Source organism: Macrobrachium rosenbergii, chromosome 49 (genome assembly GCF_040412425.1).
Source record: "Macrobrachium rosenbergii isolate ZJJX-2024 chromosome 49, ASM4041242v1, whole genome shotgun sequence".
In the NCBI taxonomy this organism is placed as follows: Eukaryota; Metazoa; Arthropoda; class Malacostraca; order Decapoda; family Palaemonidae; genus Macrobrachium; species Macrobrachium rosenbergii.
The window spans coordinates 44,243,714-44,261,105 of record NC_089789.1 but is presented as its reverse complement, the minus strand read 5'-3'; the positions used below and the strand labels follow the sequence as shown (position 1 = coordinate 44,261,105).

Sequence of the window (17,392 nt, the reverse complement as noted above, 5' to 3'; positions counted from 1 at the left end):
CATTAAGCGCCTGCAGCTAGATTCGAGTTATTTAAAATATCTCCCATGATGCCATTGAACTAAAAATCCCGTTTTCATTCTATTTGCAGCTTCAGAGGATCAAATATCACTAATGAGCAACAGCAACAAGGAACAGGAAACTGGACAATCAAATAAAGTTTTAGAGAACGCACTTACCTTCATATGATCACCACCGAACTCCACGCTTCACCCATGTAAAGACCTAGGGGAACAAGAAGATGGCTGCTGATGAATCGGTAAGTGCATCCGTGCGCCTTTCGTAACCCCATAGTTTAGTTCACTGAGATGGTAGGGCCGTGTGGCGTGGAAATCTGTCAACCTCTGAACGTACTTGCTCTTAGGACCAACGCAGTGGGAAGTCCTGACGATACCGCTCAGCCAACATGACCCGGACTTATCCTTACCCTTGAAAGTCTGGAAAAAAGGTCACTATTATTATTATTATTATTATTATTATTATTTATGGTGCATCACTACTGTTACCGGAAACAACAAGCAATGAACCACAATTAAGTAAATGAGCTGCTGTGTATTTTTACATATTATTTTTATTATTATTATTATTATTATTATTATTATTATTATTATTAGTTGTAGCTTAACTTTATATTCTCTCGCCGTCAATCCATCACTGAAAAGTTAATAATGATCGAAACGAACACAATTATTATTATTATTATTATTATTATTATTATTATTATTATTATTATTATTATTATTATTATTATCTCCGTCATAACCTAACGTTACATTCTCTTGTCCTCAATCCATCACCGAAAACAATGACCGAAAACGAACACAATACAGTTTCTCGACCGCATATCCCAACATCGTTTTTTTTTTTTTTTTTTTATCCCGTCACGAGATCGTTAACTGGAAAGAAAGACCGATATTTAGGTCCAGTCAAGCGAAATCTGAAACCTTTTGCGAACGGAGCGACGTCATTAACCGGAAAAGAAATTTACATTGGGGTTCATTGACGCGATTTGGAAAGGCTTTTGAGAAAGAGTCATTTGCGCCGAAGAAACATTTCTTACGCCAAGGCCAAGATTCCGGTTTCGCAAATGACTTTCGGACGAGTGGATGCGGATTGCGCGTCTTCCATTTTCCGTGTTTGAGTGACTGGAAATGTAGTGATTCATTCTGAACGAGGTAAAAAGAAGAGAGAGAGAGAGAGAGAGAGAGAGAGAGAGAGAGAGATTATGACTTAATATATTCATTCCCTCTTTTTGGTTGCATTACTGTTCATCATTGTACACATATTCTTTGCTATTGTAAGTTAATGGTTTCATTTGGCTATCACACTGTTCTATTCTATAATAATAATAATAATAATAATAATAATAATAATAATAATAATAATAATAATAACGACAGATCTTGTCACCCCAGAAAAACAAGAATGCGCACAACAACTGTGGCATGATTGTACGAACGAACGGGTCTTGATATCCAAAACAACCAGAATGCGTACAACAATAATTATTGTCGGGAGCAGTAGTCACAGTTCATTTACAGGCAAAAATATTCTAGTTTATTCCCCCCTCTCCGTCGTATTCAGGAGAGGATCTTCGATTTATGAACGCGAGCTTGGGAATTAATGGAGGAGGAGGAGGAGGAGGAGGAGGAGGAGGAGGAGGAGGAGGAGGAGGACGAGGAGGAAGAGGAGGAGGAGGAGGAGGAGCTGAGAGACAATTATTTTGCCCGAACCAAAACAGAAATTCCGTTTGCTATATCTCGATGTTCAATATTATCCTCCGGTGAACAGGAATTGGGGAAAACTGCATATTGCTAATTGTTCGTAATTGTTGGCCAAAACTTTAAATGTCTTTAAACTGCCGGCACTTTTATCCTTGCTTTATTCGTTGTCGATGAACTATGAACGCCATTATGTCCGGAATTGAAACTTTAATTGTAAAGCATTTGTTTTTGCTTTCAAGGCTTATCACGTCTTCTTCACATTGTTTACAAATGTATCCGATCATTATTTATTTCCTTCGATCTTTTTGGTGGTTGAAACCTTCTGAATAGAAAATTAAACAACGTAAAGTTGACATTCACAGCCACTTATTTTATGTGTGTGTATATATATATATATATATATATATATATATATATATATATATATATATATATATATATATATATATATATATATATATATATATATATATACATAACACACACACACACAAATAAAAATCTTATTACTAAAGCGGTAATAAGCCCCAATCAAAGCAACCTTCAGATACTGTTTCAAACATCACCGTTTATCACGGTACAACAATCCATTATTCCTTCCGCGATTCGAGCGCTGTCTTCCTCGCACACAAACCACCCAACCTAGAGAAAGGCAGCTAGCTCTCTCCGTCGTTCCTGGAATTCCAGCCCTCCCTACATTATTCCAGCGATAAACTTCCTTTCTGGAAGCAAATGCGTATATTTCGAGTTTACCCAATAAAGCCTGAGTTACGTGCAGAGGGGGGAAAAGGTGAGAAATTGTTGTAACATTAATAGGAGGGAGATTTTCGCCAATTCCATTATACTATGCACGCTTTACGTTCTGTGAGACGCTATTAGGTTAATAGGTTTGTATAATATTAGAGCTCTCGTTTTCGCGTGGTGGGGTAATCCATCATAAAGAGGGGTATATATACGTCATTCCTCTCTATCCAGAGGTACTGATCTTTCGCTCGTTTTGCGAAGGCTCGAAAGTGCTAGAGTGTGAGAGTAAGTGCTGCTCATATATATATATATATATATATATATATATATATATATATTATATATATATATATATATATATATATATATATATAATATATATATATATATATTCATATGTAATATATATATATATATATATATATATATATATATATATATATATATTATTTATATAAAATATATATATATATATATATATAAAACATACTGTATGTAGTATATATAACTCCAGAATTTCATTTTTTTTCGTATAAACAGAACTATAAAAATTAATTTTTGTATATATACAAGATATTTATATAAATATTATCGCCTGCAAACTGGTTAATACAAACATACTGGCGCTAGATGGCTCAATAACCCAGAATTTCATTTTTTTTTTCGTGTAAACAGAACTACAAAAAATTAATTTTATTTATTCAGCAAACATACCGTAAAAGTTCAAACATAACTGCAAGCTGTTAAAAGCAAATTCTGCAACGTCGAAAAATTCAAAACTTTGGCTATTTAATATTGTTACTGAGAATGAAACTGGAATTTTATTTTCTAATTCATTTAACATAATTTTGCTAATTTGAATACAATTATTTGTTTACCAAATAATTTTGTCAAATGTTTAGCAATCTTTTGCTGCAACTGAGCTGATTAATATCTCTCCTAAGCCCGAAAAATATTCGTATTAAGAACCACGTTCATTAGCAATTTAAAGCTGTAATTTTCAATTTGTAATTATTTTAATTGTTTTTTAATTATTTAATTTAAATAACTTTTTCATTTAATTTGAATAATTTTTTCATCGAGCGAATTTAAGCCAAGTTTGTCATTATTTAATTTAAATAATTTGGTAATTATCTGTTCTAATTATTTACTGTAATTTTGTAATTATTTAATTTAAAGCTGTAACTATCGATTTTAATTAAAAATTGCCCAATAATGACTTTTATATTAATTTTTTTAGTCACTGGTTTAAAATTGTTTACCTGAAGGCCTCAAAAAAATAATCTTGTGTCAACCCTCCCCCCCTAAGCAAAATACTTTCAAAACATTTATGCAAACGTTTCATAAATCATACAATTTTTCTCTTCCTTTGGTTTTCTTAACGACAAAATGAAATGATACAGAATATTTCCAGTCCAAATTAAAATAAAACAAAACATGAAATCTATATTTCAGTTGCTCACGTTCCTCAGGGAATAAATGAAATTTAAATGAATATGTCAAATATTTCTTTTTCCTCTGGTTTTGTTAAAAAGAGTAAAACAAAGCAAAAAGAGTTCTTCGCCTAAAGGAACGACAGCGCAGATCCAAGCGGCGCCTGGAAGTTTCTGGGAAATTCAATCGGAATAAACTAAAAGAACGACGAAGCAATATCTTCTGGCCTATGATTTCTGTCCGCGCTATGGGAGTCTATGTTACCTTACAGCCATTCCTCGGCCTTCTGCCTCGCTCTTAGACACTCCACTGAGACGGGAATTTCGGTGTGGAGATTAAATAAAAACAATCACATAAAATACCAGAATGGGCAGATATGTTGGTTCCTTATGAGGTCTTGTAGGTGGGCAGAGAGAAACATTTTTTTTTTTTGTTTTTACTTAAGCTGTGCTTCAAACCTTGTAACAGCATCATAGCAACGGAAAAGCTGATGGGACGTAATGTACATTATTAGTGTTTCTCGAACTTGGAGACTTTCTTTTATGGCGAAGGCTCCATGCAGTCTTTTTTTTTTTTATACGCACAGACACTCGAGTCTTCCTAAATGTTTAACGGTACTGATTTCAATCATGCCTTTTAACTCAGAGCCTTTTAGACTTTCCAAAGATTTTTTAGACTTCCTAAATGTCTAACGGTACTGATTTCAGTCTTGCCTTGTAACTCAAAGCCGTTTAGACTGCCTAAAGACTTTTAGACTTTTTTAGACTTTTTTTTTGAGGAAGCACTTTAGAAGATCAACGGTACTGATCCGTTTTGAGAGAAGCCGCTTAGAGAAAATTCCCGACGTGTATAATAAATCATGCTCTTTAACCTGAGCTTTTAGACTTTCCTCTTCTGCAAAGCGATTTCAGGTTTTAACTCAGAGCTTTTCAGACATTCAGACTTCTTTTGACTCCGTCCTACTGGGAGGGATCTTTTCAAAGACTGCTCCTAAATGCTCCACTAAAGATATTTTATCAAAGGAGGAGTAAAGACTTTAGACTTATTAAATGCCTAAATGGTGATTACACTTTCCTCCCTTGTAGACTGTTTAAAGACCCTTTTATTTAGGGAATGTTTTACATACAGGAACGTCTGAAAATGCTCCAGAAATTCCGCTATGAGAGAGATGCCGAAAGGCTTTTTGCTGGGACCCACCGTTTAATAGTCTCTACAAAGTTTCCAAATGGGTTTTTTCTCTCCGGATACTTCAGTAGGTAGCTGGAAGAAGTTTAATCAATTATCGTTTCACAGAACTGAATAAATTTCCTATCTTAGCTGAAAGATTCATGCTTTATACAGCGATGCTTAAAAAAACTGATAAAGGAAGACTTTGAATTCAGCCTTATTACAGCAATCGAAACAGTAATCAATTGACATTTTCTTGAGGAAGGAAAGTTCATTATAACATTCAGGTCACATAATAGTTTCCACTGTAAAGGCATTGACTTAAAGGTTCTTCACGCGAAGTCGAACTTCGGGCTATTTGGAGAGTCATGTTAAAAAAAAACATACCCCTTTCTTTCCATAAATGACTGTTGGGGAAATCAAGACATTGATTTATTCTCTCTATTCCATCTTGCTAATCCACCTCTCTAACATTTATCTCATGTGCAGACTGAAAAGAAACCGTTTTACTTATGTTACACCTTTCAGGCCTACCCACTCTTGTTTCCTTTCCAGCGCTGAATGACCCCTCATGGAATCTTCTGGTCAGTGCTTGGCCTTTGGCTAAAATCTATTTTCCATTCCTTATTTCCATTCAATCCAGCAACGTAGAATAGGCTCTCAACTCTCGCGAGACTCTCTCTCTCTCTCTCTCTCTCTCTCTCTCTCAAGAATCTCTCTCTCTTTACAAGAATGATATGAAATACCTTATCAGTTCCAGCATATGATTTTTGGATATATATGCGGATATATATATCATAGTGTGATAATTTCTTCATGATTATTTATATATATATTATTGATATAAAAATAGTTACTGAACATTTATTATACATATATACTTCTGTTTATTTGTTTCTTTACGTATAGAAGATGCATATGATCCGCGAGAACGCATATAATTATAGCATATTATGGACTTTGTATTATAAAGCGATCCATGCACAATCGTCCCTTCCTTCCCTCCACTAAAAGATAATAAATAAAATATACAAAACATTTCTTTCAATAATGTTTAAAACAAAAACTACAATGAACTTCTGGGAAGCTCCATGAAATGAGACAAGCCAATAACTCTAACGCAAAATAATAATAAAAAAATTCGCTAAAGTTCAAAAATGCAAAAGTTTCCCCAAAGCCTGAAAAGAAAAAGTGGACTGCCAAAAGTCCTTCTTCATGCGAGCAATCAAGTCAGCTTCGTCAAAGTTAGGACGAGTTTGTCCAAGTTGGGCTTCGCATTCGACTTCGGTTACTTGTTATATATATAATATTCTAAGTTTGCTTTTCGGGACATAAAACCGTTTCTCCTCCGTTACACCTTCAGTCGTCGTCTCAATTCTCGGGAGCCGGGGCATAGATGGGGAGTTGGGGTTTGGGGACGTGTTCTCCAGTCCATCCAAACTCAACACTTACTAGAGTTATGTATATATATATAATATATATATATATATATATATATATAATATATATATATATATATATAAACTATATTATACAATAAGCTTCCTTCTCCTAATATATTTATATAAAAACAGAAATAATCAACTAAAAATCACGTGTGGAAAAGAAATACATTTCTGACTCACATCAGGATCAGGCAGGTCTTTCAATTGCAATGCAAAGGGTTTCTGATGTGAAAAGAAAAAATGTTGCTATATCTTCACATGAGCAATAGTCATATATATAGGACGAGTATATATATATATATTCGGTATATATATATATATATATATATATATATGCCCTCCGCTAATCAACTGGGCGGGGGCGGGTATATGTAGTTTTATGTATATACTGTATATAAATACATACATGAGTTATATATATATATATATATATATATATACATATATATATATTATATATATATATACAATCAACACAATCATATATATATATATATATATACATCAGGTGTGATGTCATTATACAAGGCAAGGGCCGTCCTGTAACCAGAAATGTATGAATATATATATATACATATGTTTCATGTTGCGTCTAATCTGTATTTAGCACGTAGTTTCAGACCTTTAACCATGGAAGTGTGGCTGACCATCACATTATAAAATTTCATACCAATGAATGGAAATAATTTCTCCGTACTACTTCCATAAAACAAATAATTTGATATTTAGTTTCCCTTCTAACTACACATCGTTCTAAAAGTAGTATAATTACGTAATTTACGTATATTTTTTTTCCACAGCACATTTAACGACGCTCTTGATACTGTACTGTACATATATTCATTAGTATGGAGTCAGATTTCAGCTCGTTGTCCCACAGACAGTGTTGCCAACCGTAGGGTAATTGCCCTACACGTATATTTTTTTCCACAGGGTAATTGCCCTAGACGTTGGGTAATTGCCCTACACGTTGGGTAACTTGACAAAAAATTTAAGACCGGAGGGGAATATTTTTAAGTGTAGCGTAAACTGTAACAAGGCCTGTTTTGATCGATACGGTTATTACTATTCTTAACATTGCTTATAAACGTCATCTAAAGAATTATTTCTCATCATAGCCACAGAATGTTGAGTAATTTTCTTCTATGTAGGGTAATTTCTTGTCTTCTGAAGAGCGCATAGGGTTAAAGGGTTTGGCATCACTGCCCCACAAATTAGCTAAGGGCATTTCTGAGTCGTCACAACCTATACCCAAACCACATTTGCACTGCAAGTGTTGAACAAATGGAATTTAGACAATTCCATGAGGGTGGCTTACATTAATTTTCTTACGTTTAAAATGTGATATAAGCCTTTCACATTCGTGTTCATTCGCACGTGAATACTGTTAAGAAGTCTGGTATTTTCCTAAATTAAGTGGTTTTCCCTTCAACATCTGTAATGATATTTATGATAAACCAAATCCCACATGCTTTGTTTTCCCATATAAAAATACCGAGGAAATAGTCAAGAACTGAAAACTAAAGGTCCATTATTTTTTTAATTTAAAAAAACAATTATAATACTCAGGCAAATGGTAGGTTTACGAATGCAAAGGAACCTAACTTACAAACCTATCAGGATTGTAATGAAAAGCGCAGCGTGGAAATTTTAGAAATTAGAATAATAGAAGCTTACATCTATCTTGTCGACATCTTGGATTCCTAGAAAGGTTCCCAAATCAGCCCCGTGTCTGCACATTTCCTTGGAATTCTGGTTCCTCCAGCAAGCTGTGACCTGTAAACAGAAAAAAAAACGGCAGCAGAAACTCCTCTTTTGGCAATTACTCGGCAACTCCATAAAGAGAACGTCAACTATTTCTTGAAATAGGTGCGGTATCTTTTACTTTAAGGATAATTAGCTTATAAAAACTCTAAGTTACGTTTCTCCAATCAATGCCCAAAAGAGGTTATTATCCACTGAAAACTTGTAACCATCTGGATTCAGATTGTTTCGTACATTTTATACCATAATTATGCTTCTGACGCCATTCAAAGCTAAAAATTTTCGCAAAAAGCAAAACTCACCCGAAATTGTGTATTGATACTTAGAAAATGTACTATTCTGAAAATCGCCGAAATCAAAATTAAGATAGCCCACATACTGTGATCAAAGTTGTATTCATAAAAAGATACCTAACATCTTAAAAGAATTTAAGTAAAAGTTAAAGAAACCGCTGAACTTAAAATTAGAACAACGAAGCTCATGAACAGTTCCACAACGCACTGTTCAAGGATGCATCACAGTTCCAGCTTATGTTATGACCAGCCCCACAAAGCACTGCCCTCACTCAAGGATAGTAACAAGGTCTCGGTGCTTAGTGATCATGAACAGGATCAATCATTGCGCCGATATTTCCATTTAGTCACTGTCTGTGTTCACGGACAGCCTAACACGCATTTGACAGGGTTCAAGGAAGATAAATTCATCGCCCACGTTCATGGATGGCATCCATAACTTTAGCGAGCATTCGTCGGTAACATCACAAACTCATTGCCAGCATTCAAGAGTAACTTCCAAGCTCATTGCTTGTGCACGAGTATCAAACGTATTGCCTGTGTTTTTAAGTAAGAAACATTGCTTGTGTACATATAGTAACACATTGTGTTCATAGAGTAAAACTCATTGCTTGTGTTCAAGAGTAAAGCTCGTTGTTGATGTTCATAGAGTAACAAAACTCAATGCCTGGAACAAACTCTCTGCCTGATATTCAGAGAGAAAAACTCATTGCCTTGTATTCAAAGTGTCATACACTCTTTGCCCCTGGTATTCACAGATAAGAAACTCCTACAGAGTAACAAACCCATTGTCCTGGTATTCACAGAGTAGCAAACTCATTGCCCCTGGTATTCTGAGTAACAAACCCATTGCCCCTGGTGATACAGAGCAAAAACATTGCCCTGGTATTCACAGAGTAAAACTCATTGCCCCTGGTATTCACAGAGTAAAACTCATTGCCCCTGGTATTCACAGAGTAAAACTCATTGCCCCTGGTATTCACAGAGTAAAACTCATTGCCCCTGGTATTCAGAGTAAAACTCATTGCCCTCATTGCTCCTGGTATTGCCCCTGAAAAAGTATTCACAGTAAAACTCTGGTATTCACAGGGCCCCTGAGTATTCACAGGGTAAAAGGTAAACTCATTGCCCTGGTATTCACAGAGTAAAACTCATTGCCCCTGGTATTCAGAGTAAAACTCATTGCCTGTGTTCATAGGGTAACACAAACGTAACGTTAGCAGATAGTATCAAAACTAACCAACATACCTGACAAACTTAACTTGGCTTCACCCAACTCAAAGTAAACAAATTCCAATTATTCTGTGCAAAAAATATCCATGACTTAAAATTTCCATCGTGCCAGGACAACTGATGACAGGACAACTCATGCCGGACAGCTCATACCTGGACAATTGATACCTAAGACAACATATATTGGACAACTCATAACAGGTGTAAAGTGATTTAATTTTGAAATATAAATGATAACAAAGGATAAAGCAACAAATATTACAAGAAAAACTTTTTTTTGGGGGACAATGAAAACTAAAAACATTAAAAGATTGTCAGTACAAGAATTTACTAAAACAAGATTTGTTACAGATTATATGCCACACAGCTTTTATGAAACAATTATTCTCTTTCTGCACCAGAACCGCCTCCAACTTTAGCGTACTTATTAATTTCCAGATATTCGGATGTTAACATGAAATTGAATTCTGTAAGGCATTATGAAAACCTTCAAGGCTATTATTTAAGTTCTATTCATGCCAGTTGAAGTTTCCTCTGCAATCATTTCATATTTCAACTGTAAATACTGGAGCCGGAGCACCAAGTATTCTGCTGTCGCCACCGACGAATATTTCCCGATAAACTTCTTGTTAGCAGTCCAATCAACGCCTCGCCTCTTAAAGAACATCATTCTGTCGCAATCACAATCTTTCCTTCTCTTGTGAAGAGAAGGCTTTGGCTTTTATAGAACAGAGGACAATTCTCCATTTCATTTATTCACAACAGAGCTGTGAAAGTGTTCCCTGCTGAAGATACTATTTCTAATGGGTCTTCCTCAGCCATCGTCTGAACTCGCGCTCTGCACACCTTGACGTCACACAGCCATACTTTTCGTAATTTATCTGCATTTTCTGAAAATTATATACGTAGTTATCATCCACAAACATTATCTCCTCGCTGAGATTTTATGTAATATGACATTGAGATAGCTAAAGAAAATTTAAAAAGTTGGAGTGTTGACAAGTACAAAACGAGGAGTGTTGACAAGTACAAAACGGAGAGTTAAGTACAAAACTAACTTCACAAGTACAAAATATAAAAAAATATTGTTGAAAAGCCATGACGTTCGTTTGAGAGTTGTTTAAGTTAAGTGAAAATATTTATACCTGTTATGAGTTGCCCTATATATCAGTTGTCCTAGATATTGTCCAGGTATTAGTTTTCCTGGAACGAGTTTTCTTGGTATCAGTGCCCTAGGACCAATTGCCATACTTTCAACTAAACAAAATAGCACGAAAGCTGTCTGTTAAACTTCAGAAAAACTAATGCCATATGCTATCAGCAGAAATCCAAACATTACTCTGGACAATGTCTGAGGAAATTTTTGCATTTTTTTGATGATTTTCAAGAGATTAGCTATTGGGTAAGAGCCCTATTATCGTAAGTGATCCGTACATTCAGGGAGCTTCCTATAACCTCTATAACCAGAAATTTTGCGAGAAAGGGAATACCAATTTCGAATCCTCTCAAAATCCTATTAAGTCTAACGCCAACTTTACGCTTAAAAATTTAAGTTCGGGAAAACGTTTATGAATATTAGCCAAAATCCTGACTTGACTCCAACAGAAACTAAATCTACTTTCAAAATTAACATTCTAACGTAAAACATACCAAGATAGACAGACCTGTAAATATTTATAATTCAATGTGAATGTCGCTGTTTGATGGCATGAAACATTCTTTTCCTCTGAAACTTTAGGAAAGCTTTGCAAAACTTAACTGAATGGGAGATAGTCATCACATCATAAAACACTCCACACCCATTCGAACTACAAAACTAAAGTAATAGATTAAGTCTGGTACTTAAACCGAAAGAAAAATTCTGATTAGTGTTTTAACCACGGAGAACCCATAGTAGGTCATGACCTACTATGCAGAACACAAACTGGGGCTCCTTTAGGGGCGCCTCCCCTAAGGGGTGGAGGATAAGCTGTAGTAGTTCAAGAACAGTATATACAAATTAAAAAAGTAAATTTATCACAAAAATAACGGCAAATTTTTGACAAAGTAAATTCTTCAAAAATTAAAAACTTAAATTTGACAAAATTTAGAAAAGTAAATTACGGAAAAAGTACATTAAATTTAAACGTAAACCTTACAAAATTCAAAAAATTAAGTTAAAAATTAATTAAAAAATTTCAAAAATTACAAAAATTTAAAAAGCAAATTTAAGGCAAAAATTTAAAAAGTTAATGAAATTAGAAAATTAAATTCATTTTAAAAATTAATTTATGACAAAAAAATTTATGACAAAGAAAATATGATAAAGAAAATTCATGACATAAGAAAATTTCTGACAAACAAAACTAAAATTCGCAGAAAAAATACCTCCTACATACCTGTTGCTTAAGAGCTGCTTTATCAAGCGTGAAGCTTTACCGTTAGAACATTAACAAAGTCAAACTCGTACCACAAACATCCTGGAAAAGACAACGCTTTAGAGCTGTGCGTAACTTCCTCTAAATCTTTAAAATTTGGGAGTTTACCCACGTCAGATTACTGGTAAATGCCCGCAGAAGTAATTATAATGACTTATACGAGACTAAACACGCAGCAAGATTCGAAAAAAAGCCAGAATAAATATACAATATTAGCAATAATATAGTAAAGTTCCAGTGTTACCTCGCAGCAGCCCGGGGTTCGAAGTGACGACAATCGATGGAAATCTCAAGCGCCAACTGTAGTCTGCTCGCGTGATCAACCGGTTTTTGTAAATACTACAAAGAGGACCAATTACACTACCACAGATTGAGGTGAAATAGAATACGCTACTCCTGAAGAAAAAGCGGATCACGTAGCAAACTCCTGTCAACAATCTACCGCCGAGAACGATGTTACAGTCGAAAGTCCGAAGGTTCAAATGTTCGAAGCTCCGAACCCGAACGAAGTTGTCATTTGCCAAGGACTCTCAAGTCGTAGGAGTGTCTAGCTTCTTGGAACATGACCGAATGCCGTCCATGGATATTTCTCGAAATCGCTAATTTTGCAAGTATGATTTTTATTTCCTACTCCTTTCTTTCACTTGTCGTTCATGGAAGTCTAAAATTCATCGCACGATGAATAGACGTTCCTGAACGTAACTCGTAATTTCTTTTAGGGCTCACGAAATAATTTGTAGCATAGGCCTGTCGCTAATTTCTTATCATCACTTTGATGAAATAACTTTTAATTCGCGTGGATGTTTTGTCATAATGATATATAATGAATGAATTAATCAAGATTAACTTTAAATTTATCCAGTTATTAACTAATTCATATATATGTTTGTTGTTTCCTTTACTTATTTATTTTGTATCTATGGTTCATGGAACATATCAAGTGAATTTAATTCATTAACCAATAGCAGCCTTCATTTAAATCAAAGATAAATTAGATGGTTATTAGAGAAAGCAATATAAATTTATATATAAAAAAACACAATAAAAAAATAGTGTTACAAAAAACTGTTTTCTAAGTTTATCTCACCAAGGGGGAAAAGTCCTCACACTTATAACAAGTTAGGAAGCAGATACTGATGGCTCATTTATTAGGGCTTAGCAAAAAGTCGTTTAAGAATTGGGTTGCTGGGTTCCTGCGCCGTCCGAGATAGTGCCAGGGAAGGTTTCATATTTATTTCAGTGCCTCTTGTTTTATTTATTTTTGTATTTCTATTTGATTATTGTTTGTCGTTTTGTTGGTATTTCTTTTCATTCTTAATTTTCGTTTTGTTTTACATAATGCCATTCTTGGTGTGTAACTGGGCTTTTTAATAATAATAATAATAATAATAATAATAATTATTATTATTATTATTATAATTATTATTATTATTATTATTATTATTATTATTATTATTATTATTATTATTATTATTATTAATGATAACAAATATATATAATTATTATAATGACTCCAAACAATAATGAAACTGTCACATGCTATTATTATTATTATTATTATTATTATTATTATTATTATTATTATTATTATTATTATTATTATTATTATTATTATTATTATTATTATTTGCGTACATTCACTTGGCAAGTAGAAACGCCCATTAACCTGAAAAGAGTCAAACGGGATAGATGTGTTAAATGTATTTATAAATGTATGGATAAAATATACATATATATATGCATACATAAAATAATCCTCATTCAATTACAGCTATTGGTTCCCTCTCATCATTTTCCATCCCCAGGTTTTTCAAACCCCAGTTTGCCAGCCCCCGTTCCCCAGTTTTTTTTTTTTTTTATTTATTATACCTCTTTTTTTTTTTCCTGGTGTACCTTTCCCAGGGTATCAGCTGGAGACATCGTCCAGATGTCCTTTGGCTTTTAAGCAAATGAGAAACGCCAAGGGAAGCGTCCCTGGAGAATCGCCTGATGTAGGCCGTCTGCCTTTCATAACGTATTCATGGATTATTGACAATAAACGCGCTCTCTCTCTCTCTCTCTCTCTCTCTCTCTCTCTCTCTCTCTCTCTCTCTCTCTCTCTCTCTCTCCAACTCTTCTTTTTTTTTTGCTTTCCTATACACTTAGCCGCAATGATGTTTCATTCCTCTCTCTCTCTCTCTCTCTCTCTCTCTCTCTCTCTCTCTCTCTCTCTCTCTCTCTCTCTCTCTCTCTGCAGAAAGATTGATTTAAATTGATGATATGAATTCGCATAGAATGTATCAATCTGTATATTAATCTATCTTTCTATCTCTCTGTCTGTCAGTCTAAGTATCTACCTATCTATCTGTCTGTCTATCTATCTATCTGTCTGTCTATATATCGACCTATCTATCTGTCTGTCTATTGAAGTCTATATATTTCGTCGAAGTTTCACTCACATTAGTTTTCAACAAATTAAGGCATAAGTGAGTAAAAGTACATGCCAAAATTTTCATGTATATTTCTCGTTTTACCTCATTACAATATATATATATACGTTGAATATGGCTTTCATTTATAAATCAGAATCGCCTATTGATCGAACTGAAAGGTGAAAAGCATCCTTTTGGCTGAACTGAAAGGTGAAAGACTTCCTTTTGGTTGAACTGAAAGGTAAAAAAACTTCCTTTTGGTTGAACTGAAAGGTGAAAAGCTTCCTTTTGGTTGAACTGGAAGGCGAAAAGCTTCCTTTTGACTGAACATGATTCTATCTCCGGAATCTTCTTTGAGTTTCAGTAAAGGCCAAATGAAACAAGCGAGAAGGGGAGTCACGGCTAAAACAACGTTGCCTTTACAACAATAAGATCTCCTCGCTAATGGAAAAGCGCTTTGAAGGGCGATTCCTTCTCTCAGTACCGGACAAGTCTCTTAATGGCGTTAAGTTTTTTTTTATTCTAGATATTTTTTTACGTTGTTCCGAGAGATACTGGCGATTATCCCAACAAATCTCCTAATGGCTCTACTTTCGTGCTAGGTACATTTTCACTTATCACTCGTTCTTAAGCTCGAGAGAGAGAGAGAGAGAGAGAGAGAGAGAGAGATTAAGTAAGAAAAAGTGGTGGGTGTGTCTTGGATGACAACGAATTTGCAAATAATGTAGAAGGGAAGTGTCTCACGCCAATGGATTGATAATTATCTTATTGAAATCTTTCCTTTTCCAATTTAAATATATGCAGAGAGAGAGAGAGAGAGAGAGAGAGAGAGAGAGAGAGAGAGAGAGAGAGAGAGAGAGAGAGAAGTATATGATCGATCATCTCAGCAAAGTGACTTTCAATTGAACATTGTTTGCAAATACGTTTTCATCCAAGACGCACGCCTTCCTCTCTCTCTCTCTCTCTCTCTCTCTCTCTCTCTCTCTCTCTCTCTCTCTCTCTCTCTCTCTCTCTCTCTTATTAGAGGTGACTTCATGTTGAAGCCTAGTTCATAATTTCAATCAGATGAGAATAAAAAATTAAAATATTAATGACCAATGAGATTATTAGGTTTTTATTAGACTTTATTTCTTGCAGTTTCAAATGATCACATTTGTTGTATTCTATGTAGGCAGTGATATTGCTTCTTAATTTCGTGTTATAAAGTTAACAAATTAAAGCAATGGTTCCATAAAAAAAATGAAATTTCAATCACAAATCCCATTCAAAATAGACGCAATTCCCATCCACTTTCGAAAAAAAAAAAGTTTCAAATCAGTCCTTTTTTTATTGGTATCTTTTTTTTTTTTTTGCTCCAGATATCTCGGCAAGATCGAGATATCGGAAAAAAAATAAAGTGTCAGATACAAATCCAATTCAAAATATTAGGCGCAATTCCCGTCCACTTTCGGAAAAAAACTGTTTCAGATCAGTCCCTTTTTTTTATTTTATTTATTTATTTATTTATTTTTTTGGCTCCAAATATCTCGACACGATTCGAGATATCGGAAACACGGAGTGGAGTATCGGTAAACCTCTGACTGGAAGCCAATATAAACTTTGGAAAATAAACAGGCAACCTTCCAAGATGGCATCTTTCCTCTTCCCTGATTGCTGTTCAGAAATGAATGTTCATAACCTTTTGCCTGGAGAGCTCTCTTTTTGTTTCTCATCTGGTTTATTTTTTCATTCTAACCGTTCATTTGGTTTATTTTTTAGAACTTATAGATGGAAACTGATAAACATTCTAAGTCTCTTCATTATGCCGAAACGATGTTCATTTATTTTGTATGTATGTATCTTTAATATTATATATATTATTTATATAAGCTTATATATATATATGTGGCAACGAAATATGATAAACAAATGGGTTGATAATATATTTTATTATGCCGAAACGATGTTAATATGTATAAATATAAGTATATATGTATGTATGTATATATATATATATATATATATATATATATACATATATATATATATATATATATATATATATATATGTGTGTATATATATATTTACATATATATATGTATATATATATATATATATATATATACTGTATATGCATATATGAAATATATACATTCTGGTAATTTATTCACTTATACTGTAAAGTTCTTTCGCATAGAATTCCTAGTTCTTTCAAATTCCATTAAAAAATCGAGGAGATTCAAACACTACTCAACTCCAAAACCTTACTGACATTAAAATAATTCAGACCGAAATATCTTACACAGCATCCACACACGCACACACACAAGGTCAGACGAGGTCAGCAAAAATGACCCATTGTTCCTCTGCCACTTATCTGACACGTATGCGAGAGGTTGGGGGGAGGGGGGAGGGGGAGGGGGAGCCATGCACCCTGGAAATTAGGGATTCTTGTTAGGGGGAATCAACAGGTGTTTGTGTCTACAATGGGGCCATTACAGCCATTAAGAGAGATGTAGAGACTCTTTCAAAACGACGTTGTAGAAGGCAAAGTCCTCTCTCTCTCTCTCTCTCTCTCTCTCTCTCTCTCTCTCTCTCTGTGGCTTCACGCCGAAATGCTACAGTAATTGTATGGTTCAGAATGAAGACGTTAAGCAGTGCTTTGGGTTAGACTCGAAATTATAATTATTTTTCATTTGTTTAATGATGTATTAGTATGTGTATGTTTAAATATATATATATATATATATATATATATATATATATATATATATATATATAT

General features: G+C 34.2%; 1 long non-coding RNA gene across 1 annotated transcript; it reads right to left on the bottom strand.

The window, feature by feature from the left end:
* Positions 1-10,058: 10,058 nt before the first annotated feature.
* LOC136832451 (uncharacterized) lies at positions 10,059-12,699 on the bottom strand. The gene is made up of 3 exons (XR_010851216.1): positions 12,464-12,699; positions 12,181-12,261; positions 10,059-10,692 (listed from the first exon to the last, which is right to left on the bottom strand). It is a non-coding gene; the product is annotated as an uncharacterized lncRNA (long non-coding RNA).
* Between the last annotated feature and the right edge of the window lie 4,693 nt (positions 12,700-17,392).